We start from the raw sequence: 22106 nt of genomic DNA on the forward strand, positions 1-22106 counted from the left end.
AATTACGCATTTATATATATATATATATATATATATATATATATATATATATATATATATATATATATATATATATATATATATATAAAGTCGTACGTACGTAAATGGAATATTTTTTTATTAAATTGTATGTAATTAAATCAAATAATAATAATGAACATTTCTGAACTTTTTTCAAGTACATATATTTATTTACGTACTTTAAAAAAATATTTTAAATAAACATAGGTATTTGAACTAAAAACATACAAATCATTAAAAACAACAAATTTATTTGAAAATTTCATTGTTTCTGTGAAAAACATTCAATATGTGTCTGTGAAAAACATTCAATATGTTTAATATTTATTATTTCTGTTAAAATGTGTCTGTAAATAAAGATTTAAATATACCTGAATACCAATACCATCGTATGACGTGAAATGCCTCGAGTGAGTTAATATGCGTGATCGCCAATAATTTTTAACAATGAATATTTTATATTATTTTTAACAATAATATTTTGAAATTTAATGAACCGAAAAAAAAATTGAAAAAAAAAAAAAAAAACTTTTCTGCGAACTAGCTTTTTCGGTCGCCATCTTAAAGTATTGACTTTCACCCGTTAAACACGTCTCGTCCTCATCTTATACTCGTTTCTTTGTTAAAAACAGATTGCCTAACAAAAAGTAAGTATTTATTAATTTTATTGCTTTTGAAGGTTTTTTTTTTTTTAACTACATTATGATTTTGTTTCTTTTACTACAGGGTTGGTTGCGTCCAAACCATTATGATTGCCTTTGTTTTAATAGAGAAATGAGTCAACATTCCATGATTGCATATAAATAGCAATACCACACTATTTTTTTCTTTAGATCAAATAAACTCAAATCAATAATTATTGAAAAGAGCATAAAACAAAGAAATAATATCTTTATTTTTTTTATTTTTTTAATCGGCCCACTAGAACTGGAGTTATGCCCATTTAAAGTATAAAAAATGTGTGATTTACTGAACATTTTGCTTTAAGTCAGTCCTATTCAAATGCATATAAGTTTGTGACTGAAAATGGTGGGAAATTTGCACAATTTACAGACTAACATCTTTAAAAAAAAAAAAAACATCTATCCTATGATCTTTTAAAGATATTATGACGAAATTTTGAACATATTATACCATGAAGGTTCAGTAGGCGTTATTTACATTAGTTATTTTTGCAAATTTGATTTCCAAACAATGCTATTTTTTTTTGTTGTCAACACTTTTAGTACATATGTACTGAGTACATGCGTTTGTTTTTTAGTGGTAAAAAAACAAAACAAATATATAACAAATAAAAGGTACTTGTGCACTTATGCTACCGTTCTGAAATAATAACGTTATTATTTAGAAACCTATTCTTAACATGGGGAAGGAAGGGTGTTTTGTTAACTAATCTGTACTTTCACCTAACAATTAAATAAACTATATTGTGAACTTGAATTTATTTTTAACTAATTGTCAAGACCATTTTTTTCGAATCTGTAAAACAAACCCGTTTTTTTTTAACTGAAGATATATAAATAATAATAATTAGGCGATTTGATAAAGAATTTCATCGATGCATTTTGTAAATTTTTACCTTGGGCCCACCTTAACATTTTTTTTTTAAATGACTCTTTTAAGGTTTTCGAGTATGCTGAAAACGAATATTGTCGGAATTCGCATACTGACGAGTGGGGGGAAGAGGGGAAGAAAAGACGGTTTAAGTCTTGCATCGAAATGTCGATGTTGCTTACAAGCAGTCTTTCCTTGTAAAAGTAACAAATGGGTAACGATGGTCGAAGTGTAATTTGTCTAAAAGGCAGCAACAACTACTACAACAACAGTAGAGCGGCCACCCCTTTTTATCTAGTCCAACTCTCAGTCAACGAGATTCACGCGTGACTGGAATGTCTATTTAACTTGTAAGGAATAGGCACTCAGGTTCTTTGATTAACGGACCACCGGCTGTGTTGGTCACAGCTACCAGCACTCCTTTCTTCCCCACCGACCTACCCTCAGCAAGTCAACCGATTCAAAATTCTCACAATATTGCATTTAAATTTTCCGCAAGAGAAGTAGCTTTCCGGATATTAAGTAATGTCATTTCTTATGTTATTGCTGGTGGCCATCTTGGTACGTGTGTTTGTGCATAGTTTCTCGGGAGTTACATTTGCGCACTCGTGTGTACCAAGATAGCCACCAGCAATAACATAAGAAATGACATTACTTAATATCCGGAAAACTACTAATTTTCGGAAAATTCAAATGCGATATTCGTTTTATTTCTTAGATTAATTTATATCTTCTCTTTTTTTTTCTGTGAGGGGAGTAGTAAATACCGGCCATGAATGCTCTTTAGGCATTCAATGGGTGCACCCAGATTAAGCTTTCCTTTGGTGAGGAGGCAAGAAAATGCCTGCTCTCAATAAAGCTATATTTAAATACAACTATAATACTTAGTTTTGTTCATGAATAGACACCCACTGTATGATACCATGCGCCAGTTTAAAAAAAATTGAAATTTGTACATCTGAATTTATAATTCATAGCTTATGTTGAAGAGATACTTCAAATTTGAATGCATAATCAGAAAGAGCACACAATTTTACATAAGACTGCCAAGTTTCATGAGAATGGCTCGAAAAATAAATAAATGGTGGCGAAATTACCGAATTTCTTGCAGGTTCATAATTTAGCCCACTTTTTCTAAAGAAAAATGTCCATAGAAAAATATGAATTTTGGTATTTAAAATTCTCATAACTTTTGAACTACTGATGGTATTTGCATAATTCAAACGGTTTTAAGCATCTTTTACACAGCTCTTTTCATGCAAGTTGATAAAATAACAATTATCTAAAAAAAAAAAAAAAATCAACTTGTAATGCTAATTTCAGTTTCATTTTAACAGCTTTAAGTAGATCATCATAAAAACAACTAAGAAAAATGGTAAGTAAGGCTTTATCATTATAGGAAGTATTATTCTGGTGGACATTATCATTTGCCATTATAACATCATTAAAAATCCAAAATGGCGACACAGAAATCCAAAATGCCACCATGACATGATTCAAAGAAATTAACAAAATATGTCTTGTAGCACATCAAGTTAAAAGAAATTTTGTACACATCAGAATTAGGCTTTCAAGTACATTAAACTAATTAGCATACTAATTAGCATAATTAAGTTTCATTTTAACGGTTTCAAGTAGAAGCGTCATAAAAAAACAGTTTAAAAATGGGAGGTAAGACTTTATCATCATACAAAATGTTATTCTGATGGTGCTTATTGTTTGTCATCATTACACCATGAAAAATCCAAGATGGCAGCCACAACATGTTTCAAAGAAATTATTAACAAAATATGGCTTGTATGTAGCACATCAAATTAAAGGAAATTTTGTACAGATTACAATTATAATGTTTTCAATTCATTAAACTAATTAAGATGATTAAATTTCATTTTAAACAGCTTAAAGTTATGGCAATTATCAGGCGAGTTTCTACCACTATTTTGTATAATTTGTTTTTATTTTTAAGTCATTGTTGAGACTTCAAGAGACATTGTGACCATTTTTTTCTTGTTCTTATGTACCGCTCGACACTACTTTTTTTTTTAATGGAATAAACATTTACAATACCAAAAATTTATCAAGGTAGGTAAAAGAGTAACCTTGCTTTGGTAAAAAATTTTGTTATATATTGTTTTTTTTACCACTTTTTTATACCTCTGTTGATTGTAAAACAAACCCACAGATTCTTTTGTTTGTGCCATGATGTACAAAAATTCTATGTTTATATGTGTGTGTCACTATTTCTAACGACTCTAGCATAAAAAAGTTTTAATCAATTCTTTTCAAATTTTAGGACAAAAGAAATGAATATATTCGCTATTAAATAGTGTTTGAACACAGTTTCTATCTTTACTTATCGTTATATTACAAAGCGTTAACTTTTAGATGTGTTATTTGTGACTGGAAAACCAAGAAGAAGAACAACAAAATAAAAAACAACAATGTGCATTTTGGTTATTCTTTCTCAAACAATTTATTTTGTTTTAAATATTCTGTTCGTTTCCATAATTAAAAACTTGTTTTCTAAATAATGACAAAAATAAAATGAATACTGTATGTTCGTAAGTTGACAAAAATGTGTTTACCAATTTTTTTTTGTGTGTGTGCCACAACGCACAAAAATTCTGTTTACACGCATCTAACCATATTTCTAACAACTCTAGCATAAAAAAGTTTTTATCCAATTCTTTTCAAATTTTATGACAAAAGAAATGAATATATTTGCTATTAAATAGCATTGGAACACAGTTTGTATTTTTACTTATCTTTGTGATACAAAGCATTAACTTGGAGATATTCTAACTTTTGACTGGAAAGACATACATATTGTGTTCAAATTGTGTAGCAAAGACAATTCTTTTTCATGATTAGCTAAAACAATTAGAAACGTCATCGATGTATACAACTTTCGCTTTGAGTATTTATGTGAATCACTTCTTTGTCATCTACCGCCAGTGAGCATGCTATGCTGACAGGTTTCCTCGTTAATAGTTTGATTTCAATAATGATTTCTTCGAATATACAAATCACAACAAAAATATTAAAATACCATTTTAAAGTAAATTTTATTGCGAGTCCAGTTATATAAGTTTTATTTTGATGTCCAGTGCTGAATGTTATGGTGTCTGGTATTGCTAATATAAAGGAAGAATGATACTGTATTAATCTCTCTACTCGGTTTTTATGATTTAGTTTTGTTTTTAAGTTTCCTTTTTATTTTTTTTGAGTGTCTTGAAAATTTTTTTTTATATTGAAGATGTCGCAATTACCTAATATATGGTAGATTTGCCGCTTAGTTCCACAAATTCCTCAAATCATTAAAAGGGACTCTTTACGTTTGACACCACTATCGGTTAATGTAAACAGAAGTTTGTTTAGGGGTATGTTAGAAATGTTTCACAAACGTTAAATGGGGTGAATTTAATCACACTATTATTTCAAATGTAATGATGTGATTAAAATTTAATTTAGATTGTCTCAATAATGGACTTTCTGTGTGTCTGTGTGTGTGTATATCATCCTTGCTCTCTACTTCTTCTGTGGTATCATCAATTTTAATTTCTTCTTCAGGATCGCCAGTCATCCTGACATACACATACATTTTATATTTAAATGTAAATATGTTAAAAAAAACGATTAACAAAAAGTTTGACTCAATTATATTTTCACATCTTGAATAACTAATTAAATGTAAATGTATTGGTTTAAAAATAAAATACAAGAGCAAGCAGATATCAGTGATTAGTGCACCGAACTCCTGATATGTGATTCTATGTTATTCAGTCTATTTTTGTTGATAGAAATATGTGGCAAGCGTTTCCAGAAGAAAGAGAGCATGTAACAGCCTGTGAAGACTCCCATCAAGTAAACAATTCATTTCTATGACCACACTATCATTACAAAATGAGACGAATAATTGCCTTGCTCCTGTAATGAATGTGGTTGTGACTGAAGCTGAGAAATATGAATGTAGTACTACACTGAATAGCTGGAGGGATTTTTTTTTATTTACATGGTAGTCACCATTTATCAAGGGCTGGAAGCCAGCTGGGGATAAGGGTTATTGCATGTACAGTAATCAATGGGATAGTATCATAGTAATCATTAGTATTGGAGATTTGATAAAGTGTCTTACTTAAGAGGGCGGTTCATCAGGAATTTGTTTATGTTGGACTTGAAGACATCCAAGTTGTAGTCAGGTAGGAAACAGGCAAACAGAAGAGAGTTCCACAGGTGTGCACTTCTAAGAAAGAAACTTTGTTCATGGAATGTACGTTTTGTCTTGCACCACATGCAAAATCAGCCCTAATTAAATTGTTTCTGATATTCTAACTTTATTCCCTTGCCATCACATTATCCTCTATGTAATTTATTCACTTTTTTATGCTTATTCACTCAAAACAAGACATATTGCCACTTGGATGTAGGGCGTTAATACTTATGTCTATAGAGACACTATGTAAGGAGTTGTACAGCAAGATATCTGGTTGCATTATATTTAAATTTCTGTATGTTAGTAACTGTCGAGAAAGAAAGAGGGAGGGAATTTCAAAGTTTAGCAGTTGGAGGTAACAACATATTATAGAAAATTTTCTGGCGTGTTTGAGACTTATATACTTTATGGTAAGATTCTACTGTCTATTTGGTTAGTTGGGATATTCATGTCAAGGGGCACAAGTACTGTGAGTTCATCAGAGCACTTTTAATTAAATTAATAATAAAACAGGCACATGGATGCGACATAATGGCAATGGGACAAGGGCTAGAGCTTGGTTGCTAGTTTGTCAATTATTAGATTGGAAATTCTTTTGGGAATTCTGCCTATAATAAAAAGACTTGTGGTAGATACACCAGCTGAAATGTAGCAAAAACATTCCATTCATTTGTTTATCGTGTCTTTATAGAGATACACGATCCTGGCAAGTTTGAGTAGTTTTCTAGCATGGTAGATGGAACCCACCTCATTTGCAGTAATCAATTTGTTCCAATTCATGTTGCCCATTTACGTTCTGCTGATAGTTTGAACTAAAAACTCAGCTATTAGTCATAACAATCAGTTGCTGAGAAGTTTTCTTATAATTGTTAAAGGAAAGGAGCTTAGTCTCAGCAGCAATAAATGTTATCATTTATTTATGCCTCATTCCACTAGACTGATAGTAAATTTCTGAGGTGTTGTACATTGCATACATGTGTAAATTAGTTTTCCTCTCATGTCTATAAAATATATGGTGCCATCAGCAAATATATAAATCTATTTTATCAAGTTTTTTATGGATATCAGGAATAATAAAAATCTAAAGGTTCAACTCTGAGGTACACTTGTGTTTATATTATGTTGTATGGACATGCATCTACCGAGGACAACCTGATTTTTTTTTTCTCTTGTCTAAGAAGAATCTTATTATATTTATTTTTTGCCAAGTAACACTATGATTTGATTTTTATGAGAAAACCTTAATTGCCGACTCCATTAAAGGCTTTGGATATATCAAAGTCTACTGCACTAGCTTCCCTACCTTATTTAGTGAGTGGTATATGTGTCCAGAAGTGACTATTAGAATATGTGCAATAGAAAAATAGTGTAAACTTGTTTCTACTATTGCGACTTTAAGTTGCTTCTTTTACATGCTGACTCTACCCACTCTACTCTGGCCAATACTATGCATTCACCATCGAATATTTATATCAAAACCTTTGAGTTTTTTCCGATATTCAATAACACTGGCAGTCCATATTCTACAGCCTCGTCTAGTTCAAATATATGTATATCCTTTACAGATTAGAAAAATATATCAGATTCAATATTGTCAAAGCCGTCAAGTAAAACAGATGTTATAAAGAATTCATGACTCCAGAACGTTTTTTACTTGACCTGTACTCTAACAAGTACACCTGAAATCTAACATTAGCATAAAGAACAACGTTTTCCTATGGAACATTGCAAAACTGATAGTAAAATGTGTTGTAACTTCTTAAGTAAGCCCCAGTTTCTTGCAATGGTAACAACTAAGTTTATTGAGAATAATTTTATCTGTCCTATGCATTTGTGCTAAATGTTTGTCAACAGAAATTTCAGTGTTATTTCAGTGCTTTTTATTAATAATTATTTTTATAATAATTATTTTTATTAATAAGGTCTGTTGTGAAAAAGAGCTGATAGAAAAACAACAAAGATTTTCGAAGAAATTGAGCAGCTTTTTAGCAATTTAAAGTTTTTTTGATGATCCTTTTTTACAAGTATAATTTTACAAGCATTCAAATCATTCAAATGAGCATTGCACTCCATCTGCCAGGTTCACACCATGAATAATATTTAATCAGCTCTGCTGAAATTGACTACGTTTTCAGAATATTCAAACACATTGAAATGATGTCTCTATCATTTTTTTTCTTATTTTTACTCTTTAAATGGCATAAGGATAGATTATTTCTTTCAAGAACAGATGCCAAGATGAACAGCTTTAAATACTGAGGCTACAAAGGAGATTCTTGTTCGTCATTTTCTGCTAACGATCTTTTAATAATTTATTGGTAATATGTTCCATAACTACATCTACCTCTTTATTCCTCTTCTTTAAATTTAGCTTTTTCTTTTCTGCCCTCTGCTAGAGATCAGGGAAAACAACTGATACTCCTACTAAGGTGTCACTCTCTTACTCATTCTTTCAGAATGATATGTTGCAAAAGTATTCCTCAAATTGAATGTGAAAAAGTGTCACTTCTTATCAAGTAAGTTTCAATTTCCGTACTGTGCAAAAACCCAAAGATTTTCAAAGAAATTGAGCAGCTTTTTAGCAACTGAACGTTTTTTTGATGATCCTTTTTTACAAGCATAATCATTCAAATGAGCATTGCACTCCATCTGCCAGGTTCATCTGAGTGTTTGTTCTTACGTTTCTCGCAATGTAAACAACAAAGTTTATTGAGAATAATTTTATCTGTCCTATCAATTTGTGCTAAATGCAGTTTGTCAACAGAAACTTTCAGTGTTTATCATTAAATTCTGTTGTTGAATAGAGGTGATAGAAAAAGAAAAAAAATAGAGCAGCTTCTCTTTTTTTGTTTTGTAAACATTCAGTAATTCTTGTAAAAATACTTGCGATTTAATTGTTTTATGTTAAAATGCATTATAAAATAATTCTATGAATATATTTTAACATTTCGCACTTTGATTTAATTCATTATTATTACAAACTTATACGAGGTAATCTAAAATTTAGAAGTTTTTTTTATCTTAATTTCATATTATTTGATATTCAATTATTATTTTTACAATCAGATTTATAGTTACATTCATGTTAAAAGATTTAATTTTTTATATTCATATTGTTTGGATTCATTGGACTACTGTTTTTGGTCGATGTAACCGCCAACATTCTTCAGGTGCTAGTAAAACTAAGCTGCTCTCCTTTAACAATTACAAGACGCCTCTCCAACCCCCTATATCCATGACAAGTAGCACCCTATCTGAGAATTCTACTTTCAAGCTCTTCAGCCTAATATTTGCAGGCAATATGAACTGAAACAAATACAGCTGCGAGGAAGGTGGATTCCCTTTATCGAGCTAAAAGACTACTCATGCCTGAGAGTATCCTGTACCTTTACAAAGCCACCATTCACCCATGCATTGAGTATTGTTGTTGTATCTGGGCTGGTGCATCTACCACTAATCTCTCCCTCTTAGATAAAGTCCAAAAAAGAGTTGTCAATCTAATCGGTTCCACTTTATCAACTAAACTCCAGCCTCTGTCTCATCACTGCAATGTTGCATCATTGTGCCTGTTTTACAAATAGTTTAATGGAATGCCTTCTGATGAACTTGTTTCACTTGTATCCCCTCAACGTACATATCCCCAACAATAAGATCTCCCTCCCTTCACTGTTGTTGTCCCTAAATGCCAGAAAGCTTTCTATTCTAATATTTTCTTCCCTCCAACAGCTAGACTTTGGAATTCCCTTCCTGCTGCCTGCTTCCCTGGCTGTACTGATATGCAGAAGTTTCAATGTAACATAAACAAATATCTTGTTAATCTTTCCAAGACATGGCCCAAAATAGTAGCCCCATATGTCCAAGTGACAATAAGCTTTGTAAGGGGTGAACATGAGTAAAGAAAAAAGGTGTATCTTGTCGAACTCAGGGACGTTTCTGTAAAAATTTAATTTCATGTTTTAATATAAATTCTTATTAAAATGATCCCTCATTTCTAGGACAGTCAAATTTTTTCGAACAAGTAACTAATCTTTAATATCTCTCTAACCCTAAGTCTGACTTGCAATGTCGTAAAACCATATGAAATCATCTTAAAAATTAAAATGTGCAGAATTTATCCTCCATAGCAAAAAAGAAAAAAAAAAGAATGCTTTACAGTCTTAAGTTCTGAACAAAAAAAGGCCCTTAAAATGTCCACCACATTTGAATATATTTTTTCTACTGTCAATATTTTGAAAATATATGATTTAAATATTTGCCAATATTAAAATTTTGACCTTTCTGAATATGCGATAAGGAATAGTTATCTGTATTATTTGGATTCATTGAACTACTGTTCTCATCTTGAGTGTGATTTTCACAACATTTTGGTCGATATGAAATCTTTTACAATTGATTTTTCCAAGTACTCTAACCACTGTGCTATAGGTCGTTGCGGACAATTCTAGTCTGAATTTTTGGGCGCTATAAACCTATTTTATTTCTAGTTGTTAATATCACTTTGACGTTAAATGGGCTGGTAAACAACAAAACAAAATAAACCAAATACTATACGCAAAAGTCCAGCTAGAATTCGTCACTGACAACTTTATCTCTCAACTTCCAACACATCTCTCCCCACTGTCTCTGCCAACAGACATTTTATCAGAAAAGTGATCCCATTCCATTTGCATATGTGTGCAGTGGAAAATGAGATCTCGTGAGATTCCACGAGACTACACCTTATAAATCCATGGCTGCCATCTTTAATTTCTCTTTCTCTCAGATCCCACCCAAAGGTAAGTTGTATGACTGCACGACACACACACACACATGGGGGCACTTTCCTCTTTGATTATTACATTCAACTCTACTCCCCCCCTGGTCTCCAGACTACACATTTGGCATGGTGGATGCGATCATTTGTTGCAGGCACTCCTACAAAGGGAAATTGGCTGGACTACTTCATCTTCATTGGAGCTCTCAGAAGATGTGTCAGAACCATTAGGGCATACGGTTATACCATCAGGCTGGACTTCTTCATCTTCATCAGAGCTCTCAGAAGGGGTGCTGGAACTATCGGCGTCAGTGTTGGGGTTCACAGTTCGATGAAATCTCGTGAGATTCCACGAGACTACACCTTATAAATCCATGACTGCCATCTTTAATTTCTCTTTCTCTCAGATCCTATCTGAAGGTAAGTTGTATGACGGCACAACACACAAACGCGCGGGGACGCTTTATCTCTTTTTTTCCTCTGTCTTTCTTCTCTCTTTATCGCCTTTGATTATTACATTCAACTCTACACCCTTTTTATCACTAATTATTACTATACATTAATGCATATCTATATATATATATATATATATATATTAATGCTTTTATTACTTTTATATATCATCTATTGTGATGCAGTGGTTAGTGATTTTTATAAACTCAATTTATTTGAACACCACAACTTTTATGCTTATATCTATTATCGAAATCATCAAGCAGAGCTTCATGACCTTTAAAGAAAACATACTGGTTAAGGTTCAAATATTTTTAAATAACAGGTAATTATTTCAATTTGTAAAATGTTTATTCTTTTATTAATACTTTATTGATTATCTTAATTGTGTATGTTTATTTCTTTATGTAGATTTTTGCAATGACAATTAATTTGAACGTTAAAAACTTTATGAATAATCTGCTCAGAAATTAATTAATACTGTCCATATTTAAGAAAATAAGATGAAAGTATGAAAGTTTGAATTAGATAGAAGAAAAAATAATCTGAAATGGAATATATTTGTACTACAAATAGCGTTATATTTCTGAATTTTTGAGATAAGGATTGATAATTTATATTTATATTTTTAGGAATACTGCTCTCATTTTGAGTATTATTTTCACAACATCTGAAGATCTTACCTTCAACTTTGGAACCTTACGGTTCAACTTGGAAATCTAATTTTCAAATAGAACCCACTATTTAATCTCTGTATAGTATCCGTTATGCTATGGGTTCTTTCAAAACATGTTAAAGTAAAGAATAAGAAAGGGACAATTTATTAATAGAAAATATTTTTAAATGTTTATTCGCTTAAAAAAATAGAAACTTGAAAAGCATGCAGAGAAGTTAAGACTAGTTAATATTTGTGAATTATTTGTCTAAAAGAACAAACCAATTTAGGACAAAATAATATTTCACATGTTAATTCAAAACATAGGTAAGCTTCGTTTTCTCATGAAAGAACAATACAAAACTAAACTACAATAGATAAAATGATGTTATGTGTTTGTAAGAAAATAAAAACATACATTGTAAGTTACATATTGAAATGGTGCAGAAATGTTTGATTCGAAAATATATTTGACATTTAATGAGTAATATTTTACTTAGTTAATTTGTTTTAGATATATTCTTTAAAAATATAAATCCATTAATTTGCATATGAAAGAAGGGGCTTCATTAAGAAGGACAAATTGACGGAATTTTGGGTCCATCACCAAAATCCATTTTTCATGGTAACAAAAATGAAAGGAAAAAAAGCATTTATGGCAAACAACCGTCTTTACTCGTCTTCCCGAGATTACAATTTGCAGAGGCATGGTCACACGCAGTATTGCATTTACTAACAAATTTGCTTACAATTGATAACGATATAAAGATATTTCCACAAAGACTTGGCTCAGATTTTCATCAACAAGATTTTGTGCTTGATAACTTAATTTCTGATTGTAAAGCAAAGTTATTCATGAAACCGTAAAGAAAATCCATTTTTCATGGTAACAAAAATGAAAGGAAAAAAAAAGCATTTATGGCAAATTTCTCAGAAAAGAGCAACTAGTGGAAATGAGCAAAAGAAATGCAAACCCGAATGAATTTAAAATGATCCAAATTTATTAAAACAAAAAGTTATCAATTGCCTTTGTTTCCCAAACAATTTCCCTAAGAAACATTTAAAATATGAAAAAAAAATAATACAAAAGAGACGATAATTCTTACTTGTAAGAAAGACTGAAAGAAAACAAAAAAAACAGAAAACAGTCCTTTTTTAAATTCAGTCTTTTAACAAAATGTTCAGTCTTTCCATAAAATGTTTTTTTTCTTTTCCGAAAGGAATAACAAACAAAATGTTTCTTTGACCTTAAATGTAAGAAAGAAAATAATTTTCCTTTGTGAAGGCTCAGGTAACTTTTAATTCAAAGGGGAGAAACAGAAGACCATAAAGCCGCTTTGCTAGGCTTTATCTGTACAAATACGGGGTAAATTCTTGTATTATGGAAGATTTCCTTTCTGAAGGAAACTTCAGTTGAATAATCTTTAAAGTTCCTAGAATAAAGAGGGGATTTTCTTTCTAGGGGCGATATTCTGCTTGTCTCGTCGGCGAAATTATTTTTTGTTCTTTACAGAAAAGAACTCAACACATGGCTGTTTCCTTTGTTAATCCTTTGAGAATAATAATTTACCCGTTGTAAGACTCTTGTTTGTCTTTTAATAACTGATAATAATTTTCCAGTCGTAAGTCCTTGTTTTCTTTTAATGGCTGAGAATAAAATAACATCACAAGTTAAGTATCACCCAATTGAGTTCTAAACAAACGTCTTTCTCCAAAGGAGGAGAGAAAAAAACGTAAGAATTTGACGTTAAAAATCCTTTTTTGACGGAACCGAAGTCAGCCTCCTTCTTTCTCGACTAGATTTGAACTGATGGAAACGGGCAAAAGCCCTTTCCTCCTCCTCCTCCTCCCCCTCTAGGAGTGTAGCCAACTGCTAGAAAGGGAACTATAACGATGATGATGGAAGCGACCTGCAAAGGCCGGTCAAGGAGTGTGTTCCTTTCCCCAAATGTCGAGATGTTGAATGCGTGTCAATAAAAAATAAATAAAATTATTTCTTTATTAAAAATTTCAACACTAATAGGGTAGGGCAGCAATTCAAATGTTTGGTAGCTGAGAGAAAACCTCAAAGTAAATTATGACAGCAATGAAAAGGAGTGCTATAAGCTTTTCTTTAGGTTACAAACTATATCGGTGGAAAGTAAAGTTGATGCAATTAGTTGGGACCATGTCAGGTGTTCAGCAAAGTAAAAAGAGAGAATTTTGCACCATTGTGTTATATGATTTGAGAGGCAAACTTTGAAAGTTGAAGTCTTCAGGTTTTAGCGATATGTTATGACTTGAGAATCAGACTTTTGAATTTTATCTTTTGTGTGCTTTAATATTAACAGGAATACAGAGGGGGTTGTAATATTTAGCCGGATCTGCTAGGCTAGTTCAAATTTGGCTGTGAATGAAGGATTAGTTATGACTTGCTGTGAATGGAGGGCTAGTTACATATGGCCATGTATGAAGTGCCAATCTAGGCATGAAGTTGAGATATGAAAGTGATCTTTAATGATCATGCATACATGTTTGCATTACTTTGCAAGCACCACGAGCTGAGTGATTGGTAATAAAGACAATACATCGAAGTTAAAAGTTAGCGCAAATTATTACATCAGTGCAAATGAATGCTGTAAAAACATTTTTAGATTACATAATACTATATTTCTTAAAAAGTTAAACTTTGTTTGGATTTTTCCACTTGCGTTTATGTAATCCTTAGCTAGTGAAAATTCAGTGTTGCAAATTTATTAGGTTTTGTATACTATTTTAATAGTTTTGTACATATATAGCATGCTGGCAAATGTAAGATTCTTTCTAGCACAATAAAAGAGATCTAACTCTGGCAAATATAAGATTCAATTTGATGTCAAATTGATTCAATTGCATGTCAAATTGATACAATTTCATGTCAAATTGATTCAATTTCATGTCAAATTGATTCAATTTCATGTCTAATTATTCAATTTCATGTCAAATTGATTCTATTTTATGTTAAATTGATTCAATTTCATGTTAAATTGATTTTAAGTAGAGTGAATTATTGATATTCAGGCATGCTGCTATTAGTAATGATAATTGCTTGTTGAAAAAGTTTCGCATAATTTTTAAAGGAATGTAGCTTCTCTTAGTAGCAACAAATTTTATCCACTTTTGGTTTCATTCCACGACAAATTGGAGGCCCTCCTTTAGGAGTCGACTATTGTCTTGGATATGTGTGCATTTGTTTTGTTCACATTCAGAAAAGAGAACATGACATAATCAGAAAATATTCATCTAAGACTCAATTCCATCAGAGAATTCATTTATATAAATCTGAAAAAATAAATATCCAAGGATCAATGCTTGGGGCACACTTGCATTAATGTCATGTTGTTTATATATATGGTCAACAACACCCTGGATCATTCTTTTGTCAAAGAATGACTTGATTATATGAAATATTTTTAGTAATACTGTAGTAATTAATTCCTATAACATCTTTATACTAGACATTTTATGAATACAGTTTTAACATTATTCCCCAAATCTTGTATTAAAATTTTATTTATAATTTTACAGACTTATTTATTAGTAAATCTGAACTGCATATACCCATAGCCCAAATGCTCAAGCATATTTTGTTAACTTAAAAAAAACAGACTGCTTAATGTTTAAATAGTTTTTTTTTAAATAAAAGTTACTTATTTTAATTTCTAAATAATTAGTCTTCCTTATTTGTTTAATAATAATTTAAATTGTGTTTTTATTTTTTTGGATTTATAGATTTTTGTAAGGTCAATTAATTTGTGTGATTTTTATTTTTATTTTTTGAATTGTAAATGTTTGTAAGATCAATAAATTTGAACACAACAAAGTTTCTGAATGTTCTGCTCAGAAATTAATGCTGTCCGTAATATTTTTGAAAAGAAAAAGATGGAACCAATAAAGTTTTAATAAGTAAAAAATAATAATTTTGTTATATTTCTGAATTTTTTGAGATAGGAATTGATATTTTATATTTATTTCTATTTTTAGAAATACTATTCTCATTTAGAGTATTTTCACAACGTCAAGTGAGAATTACCTTCAACGTTCTTTAAGTGTATCCTGAAGTTTGGAATCTTCCTGTTGAACTCGGTAATTAATACTGAATTTAATGAAAGAACGCCATAGAAACCCCAATTGTCAACAATATTGTTTAATCTCTGCAGGAGGGTAGTCAGTGTACAACAATGCTGCATTGACAGGCCATAAAATATGTAAGTCTTTTAAATTACTGAATATTTTATTATCCTTTTGTGAGTAGTCAGACACACAAGCTCTCAGTAACATTTTTGAAACTCCTGTAGTTTACTGTTAATGCTGTTAGAATTCTTCAGATTTGTAACTGTGCAGTATGTTACTAGATACTTGGAGAGTAGTGGATGATATATATTAAGTGTTTCAAGAGAAAATACACCTTCCTTCTGGGAATTATGTTTAGGACATCCAATCTCAAAACCCCCTTTTGGAGCAGTTCATTGAAAGTGTAACAAGTGTTCAGAAAGATTAGTTTAAAGGCAAATCTCTATTATTTCTCAGTTTACTACTTGCAGCCCATGAACATATGTATGGAGACCAACGGTCAATTTTCTTCATCAAGTATAACTATCACACATGCTTAGCAATCCATTCAATTAAAGATATTGATATTTGTTCACATTACTAAGCTTTATGTGTTTTTAATTACAATTGTTTTTATAGGGGAAAACATCCTATATTTATTACAGATACCATAGCCACTATAGATGACACAAATAATCCTATGCTAATAGGTTTTGTCTCTTACAATTTGTTGCAGTGAGCGTGTATAAAATTTAAAAAACCGAGTCACCAGATTTATTTTTGATGGCAATTACACGAAAACTTATTTTCATAATAAAATTATTTTCTAAACTAAATATATAATATTAAATGATAATCATCTTGTATATGTGTATAAGTAAAACTAAATTTAATAAAGTAATCTAGTCATGGAAATACAAATAATATAACTTGTGTTTCTTTAATAATATGCAAAAATATTTCTCATCGGTTTATTACAATTTTAACCTTCCACATAATGTTATTTTATGTGAAATATATTTTACACGTATTCATTGTTTCTTCAAAACATTTTTATTCATTTTGAGTAAAGTGAAAATCAATAATTTTTTTATTTAATACAGGTAAATATATAAAATAATGAAATATAACATATATCAAAAAGTATTCATTTTAGACATATTCATTGTTTCTTCAAAACATTTTTATTCATTTTGAGTAAAGTGAAAATCAATAAAAAAATTTATTTAATACAGGTAAATATATAAACTAATGAAATATAACATCAAAAAGTATTCATTTTAGACATATTCATTGTTTCTTCAAAACATTTTTATTCATTTTGAGTAAAGTGAAAATCAATAAAAAAATTTATTTAATACAGATAAATATATAAACTAATGAAATATAACATATATCAAAAAGTATTCATTTTAGACATATTCATTGTTCAAAACATTTTTATTCATTTTGAGTAAAGTGAAAATCAATAAAAAAAATTTTTTAATACAGGTAAATATATAAACTAATGAAATATAACATATATCAAAAAGTATTCATTTTAGACATTCATTGTTTCTTCAAAACATTTTTATTCATTTTGAGTAAAGTGAAAATCAATAAAAAAATTTATTTAATACAGGTAAATATATAAACTAATGAAATATAACATCAAAAAGTATTCATTTTAGACATATTCATTGTTTCTTCGAAACATTTTTATTCATTTTGAGTAAAGTGAAAATCAATAAAAATTTTTATTTAATACAGGTAAATATATAAAATAATGAAATATAACATATATCAAAAAGTATTCATTTTAGACATATTCATTGTTTCTTCGAAACATTTTTATTCATTTTGAGTAAAGTGAAAATCAATAAAAAAATTTATTTAATACAGATAAATATATAAACTAATGAAATATAACATATATCAAAAAGTATTAATTTTAGACGAATTCATTGTTTCTTCAAAACATTTTTATTCATTTTGAGTAAAGTGAAAATCAATAAAAAAAAATTTTTTAATACAGGTAAATATATAAACTAATGAAATATAACATATATCAAAAAGTATTCATTTTAGACGAATTCATTGTTTCTTCAAAACATTTTTATTCATTTTGAGTAAAGTGAAAATCAATAAAAAAATTTATTTAATACAGGTAAATATATAAACTAATGAAATATAACATATATCAAAAAGTATTCATTTTAGACATATTCATTATTTCTTCAAAACATTTTTATTCATTTTGAGTAAAGTGAAAATCAATAAAAAAAATTTTTTAATACAGGTAAATATATAAACTAATGAAATATAACATATATCTAAAAGTATTCATTTTAGACGAATTCATCTAAACGAAATATATGATATAAAATGATAATCAACTTTTATATTTGTATAAGTAATCAAGTCATGCGAATACAAATTACGTTTCTTTAATATTTTATTAAATTATGCAAAAATATTTCTCATCAATAATGATGGTTTATTACATTTTTAACCTTCCATTTAATGTTATGTTTATACAGATAAAACTGTGAAATATATTTTAGACGTATTCATTGTTTCTTCCAAACATTTTTATTCATTTTGACTGAAGTGAAAACTATTAAAAAAACTTTATTTAAAACAGGTGCAATATATAAAGAATGAAAGATAACATATATCAAAAATTTGGAAAAAGAATGGGAAAAGAATTGCCAGGCTTAGTTTATCATACAAAGCGATCTACAATAATGTATTGCTTTTATTAAAATGTTCTCTGTTAATATAGATTATTGTTCAGCTTGTTTCATGCCATGGATCTTGAAACTGTTTATTTACTAAATTGTATTTCCTCTTACTTAGAGGTAAAGAATCTGCTTTTATTGCTTCTATTTTCATCAGGAGATCCAAGCTATGTAGGCTTTTCATAATTATCAGTTTATAAATTACAACATTACTTCTACTATATGTTTACATTGCAACGGTACGAGTAATCATTAGAACAGCTTGCTTTAATAAAGTCCAACATATTCTCCTGGTCAATATTGTGAAGGAGCGCTAAGAATAACAATAGTGGTTCAGCAGGTTCTACTTTTATATTTTACTTGTATATGTGTATAAATAAAACTAACTTTAATAAAGTAATCAAGTCATAAAAATACAAATATCTTAACTTATGTTTCTTTAATATATATGATAACACTTATATAAATTTTAAAATGTCTTCATTGTTTCTTCACAAAAACATTCTTCATTTAAGTGAAAATCATTTTCAAAGAAAAAAAATATATTAACTAATTAAATATATTATGACATATGAAAAAGTTTTTAAAAACGCATGGGAAAGGAATTGCTAGATTTATTACATGCATATTAGATATGTCTATTTTTTCTGTGGAAAAAGTTAATGATTTTTATTTGGTTATGTTTTAGGGCATATCAACCATTTTTGAGAAATAATGGTGATTTCTTAGAATGTTACATTATTATATATTCAACAATAAAGTCATAAAAATACACATATTATAACTCATATTTCTTTAATATTTTATTAAAGTATAAAAAACTTATACAGATTTTAAAATGTCTTCCTTGTTTCTTAAAAATCATTCTTATTAATTTTTCGTTCAACTGAAAATCATTTTCAGAGAAAAAAGCGAATATATAAACTTTATTTAGTACAGGAATACACTAATGAAATATAACAAATATCAAAAAAGTTAAAAAAAGCATGGGAAAAGAATTGACAGATTTATTACATGCATATAAACTACTTCTATTTTATCTGTGAAAAAGGTGATTTATACATTCCTAATATTTTTTAGAATTTTCAATAATTATATATTAAAACCATTTATTTGCATTTTTGAACCAAAATCATCGGAAAAATTATATTTATTTCATGCATTGAGAAACACAGGTCAAAAGTCTTACAAAATAAAGACATTAATACAATATAGTTGCTTCTTCCAAAAGAATCATTAATTTTATATAAACTATAAAATTATGTAAATTGTAAACAAATTTCCGTATTTTGAAAATTATTGATGAAGCTTTTGTGGGTATTTAGTTTTATATCTATGAAAAAGATTAAATTTTCTGCATGGAAAACAAGAGAAATCATATCCTTCTGAATAATACAAAAGCATTGGAAAAATTGTTGCATTTATTTCAAGCATTGAGAGACAAGTCAAAAGTCTTACAAAATGAAGATATGAATACAATATAGTTGCTTCTTCCAAAAGAATCATTTATTTTTTATAAAATATAAAATTATATAAACTTAAGTTTCTTTAATATTTTATTAAAGTATGCAAAAACATTTCTCATCAATAATGACGGTTTATAACAATTTTAACCTTCCATTTAATGTTAATTTTTATACAGTTAAAACTGTTACATAAATTTTAGACGTGTTCATTGTTTCTTTTAAAAAAAACCTCTGATCCCCAGCTGGACTCAATTGTGATTGATGGCTCTCGTCTGGGTGAGGCCCCGTGTTTTGACAAGCTTCTGGGTTTGACCTTTACTCCTGATCTGAAATGGAACACGTACATCAAGTCTGTTGCCAAGGTCGCAGGAAAGATGGTGGGATCCTTCTACCGCTCCAGAAGATATCTCACTACTGATTCAATTCTCTATCTATATAAAAGCCAAGTACGGCCAAGGATGGAATACTGTTGCCATATCTGGGCAGGAGCTGCCAAAAACAGCCTATCATGCCTTGACAGAGTACAAAATAGACTTTGTGGTTTAGTGGGGGATGCCCTTTTCTCTACCCTGCAACCCCTCTCCCACAGAAGAGACGTTGCGAGCCTATCCTTGTTTTATCGTTATTTTCATGGCAGGTGCTCGTCTGAACTCCAATCCCTGGTCCCCCCTCGCCAAACTTTCACGAAAATCACCCGTCTAGCTGAATCCACTGTGAAAAATTTCCCCCACTCTATATCTGTGCCTAAATCAAAACGCGGATTTCATGAGCAAAGCTTCTTTCTTAGAACTGCACGCCTGTGGAACTCTGTTCCGTCTGCCTGCTTCCCTCCGGACTACAACTTGGATTTCTTCAAGTCTAATGTTAACAAATTCCTAATGAACCGCCCCCCTAATTAAACACTTCATAAAATCTCCTCACTAACGTGATGTACTTGCAATAACCCTTATCCCTGAGTGGCTTCCGGGCCTTGATAAGTGGTGATCACTGTGTAAAAAAAAAAAAAACCTGCATTTTAGATTGAATTGAAAATCCTTTTCAAAGAATAAAAAACTTATTTAGTACATGTAAATATATGGACCACCAAAAGATATTACGAATATATTTTTACTTTAATCAAAAATGAATTTGTGGACTTCTTAAAAATTGTTCATAATTATAAAATTGTGCATTTAGCTCGCAATGCAAACGTATATCTCTAATTGATCCATTTAAAAAGTAACCGTGTATTCATCTAAATATCTTAGTATTTTGTTTTCATTTCATTTTGCAGAATATCCAGCAATCAATACAATGCAACTCGAACCAAATTAAAAGCCGGAGAACAAGAAAAATTATTCTTCTGAACTATATGTGTTTTTCTTTTATTAAATAGAATTTTATGAAAATATATTGAAAATATCCTGACAACTGAGTATGTATTTCTTCTATTCTTAGTTTTATTAAATATGATATTAGTTGAAATAATTATCGCAATGCATGACTTATGGGCTCATAAACATTTTCATAATCTGTGACCAGTACAATAAAACACACAGAACATGATTTATATATAATCAAATTGTGAGAATTTATACACAATTTGTTAATATGTAAGGTCTCAATATCATCTTACAAAATGGATAAATATTCACTGGATCTATCACGTTAAGTATTTATCAATCAATCTATCTTGCATATTGATTTGATGTGGATTCTTTTGGTTTTTGAGTTAGCTAACACATAGAGAAGCATACATTTTATCTCTCTCTTTCTCTCTCTCTCTCTCTCTCTCTCTATATATATATATATATATATATATATATATATATATACATGTCACTTAAATTGAAAAATATTTTCACTAAAACAATTACATTTACAAACATTTACTTAATCTATCAAATATATTCAATATTCATCAATATGTATTTATTTAATGTCTAACATTGTAAAAAGCTTACATGCGCAATATATTTGGAACACTCGTTGGTATAATTACCACAAATGCACTTTTGGGTGCATATGACTAATACACTTATGAGCCTTTTAATAAATGCAGTATTTCAGCCGTAAAATTATTAAAAAGGACATACTGCTAATAAAAAAAAATATAGATATTTGTGCACACAATTTTCATATATATATCATAAATTATATATCAAACGTACAAATATTTTTATTTAAACATTACCAAAAAGAATTGTAAACATAAAAATTT

At 29.4% G+C, this 22106-nt stretch overlaps 1 long non-coding RNA gene across 1 annotated transcript; it reads left to right on the forward strand.

Annotated features, from left to right (window-relative positions):
- The first annotated feature begins 577 nt into the window (after positions 1-577).
- Positions 578-21689, forward strand: LOC145269086 (uncharacterized). The gene is made up of 3 exons (XR_013864947.1): positions 578-668; positions 8245-8304; positions 21180-21689. It is a non-coding gene; the product is annotated as an uncharacterized LOC145269086 (long non-coding RNA).
- The last annotated feature ends 417 nt before the right edge of the window (positions 21690-22106 follow it).

This window comes from Euprymna scolopes, chromosome 45 (assembly GCF_053919585.1).
Source record: "Euprymna scolopes isolate OS-2025 chromosome 45, ASM5391958v1, whole genome shotgun sequence".
Taxonomy (NCBI): domain Eukaryota; kingdom Metazoa; phylum Mollusca; class Cephalopoda; order Sepiida; family Sepiolidae; genus Euprymna; species Euprymna scolopes.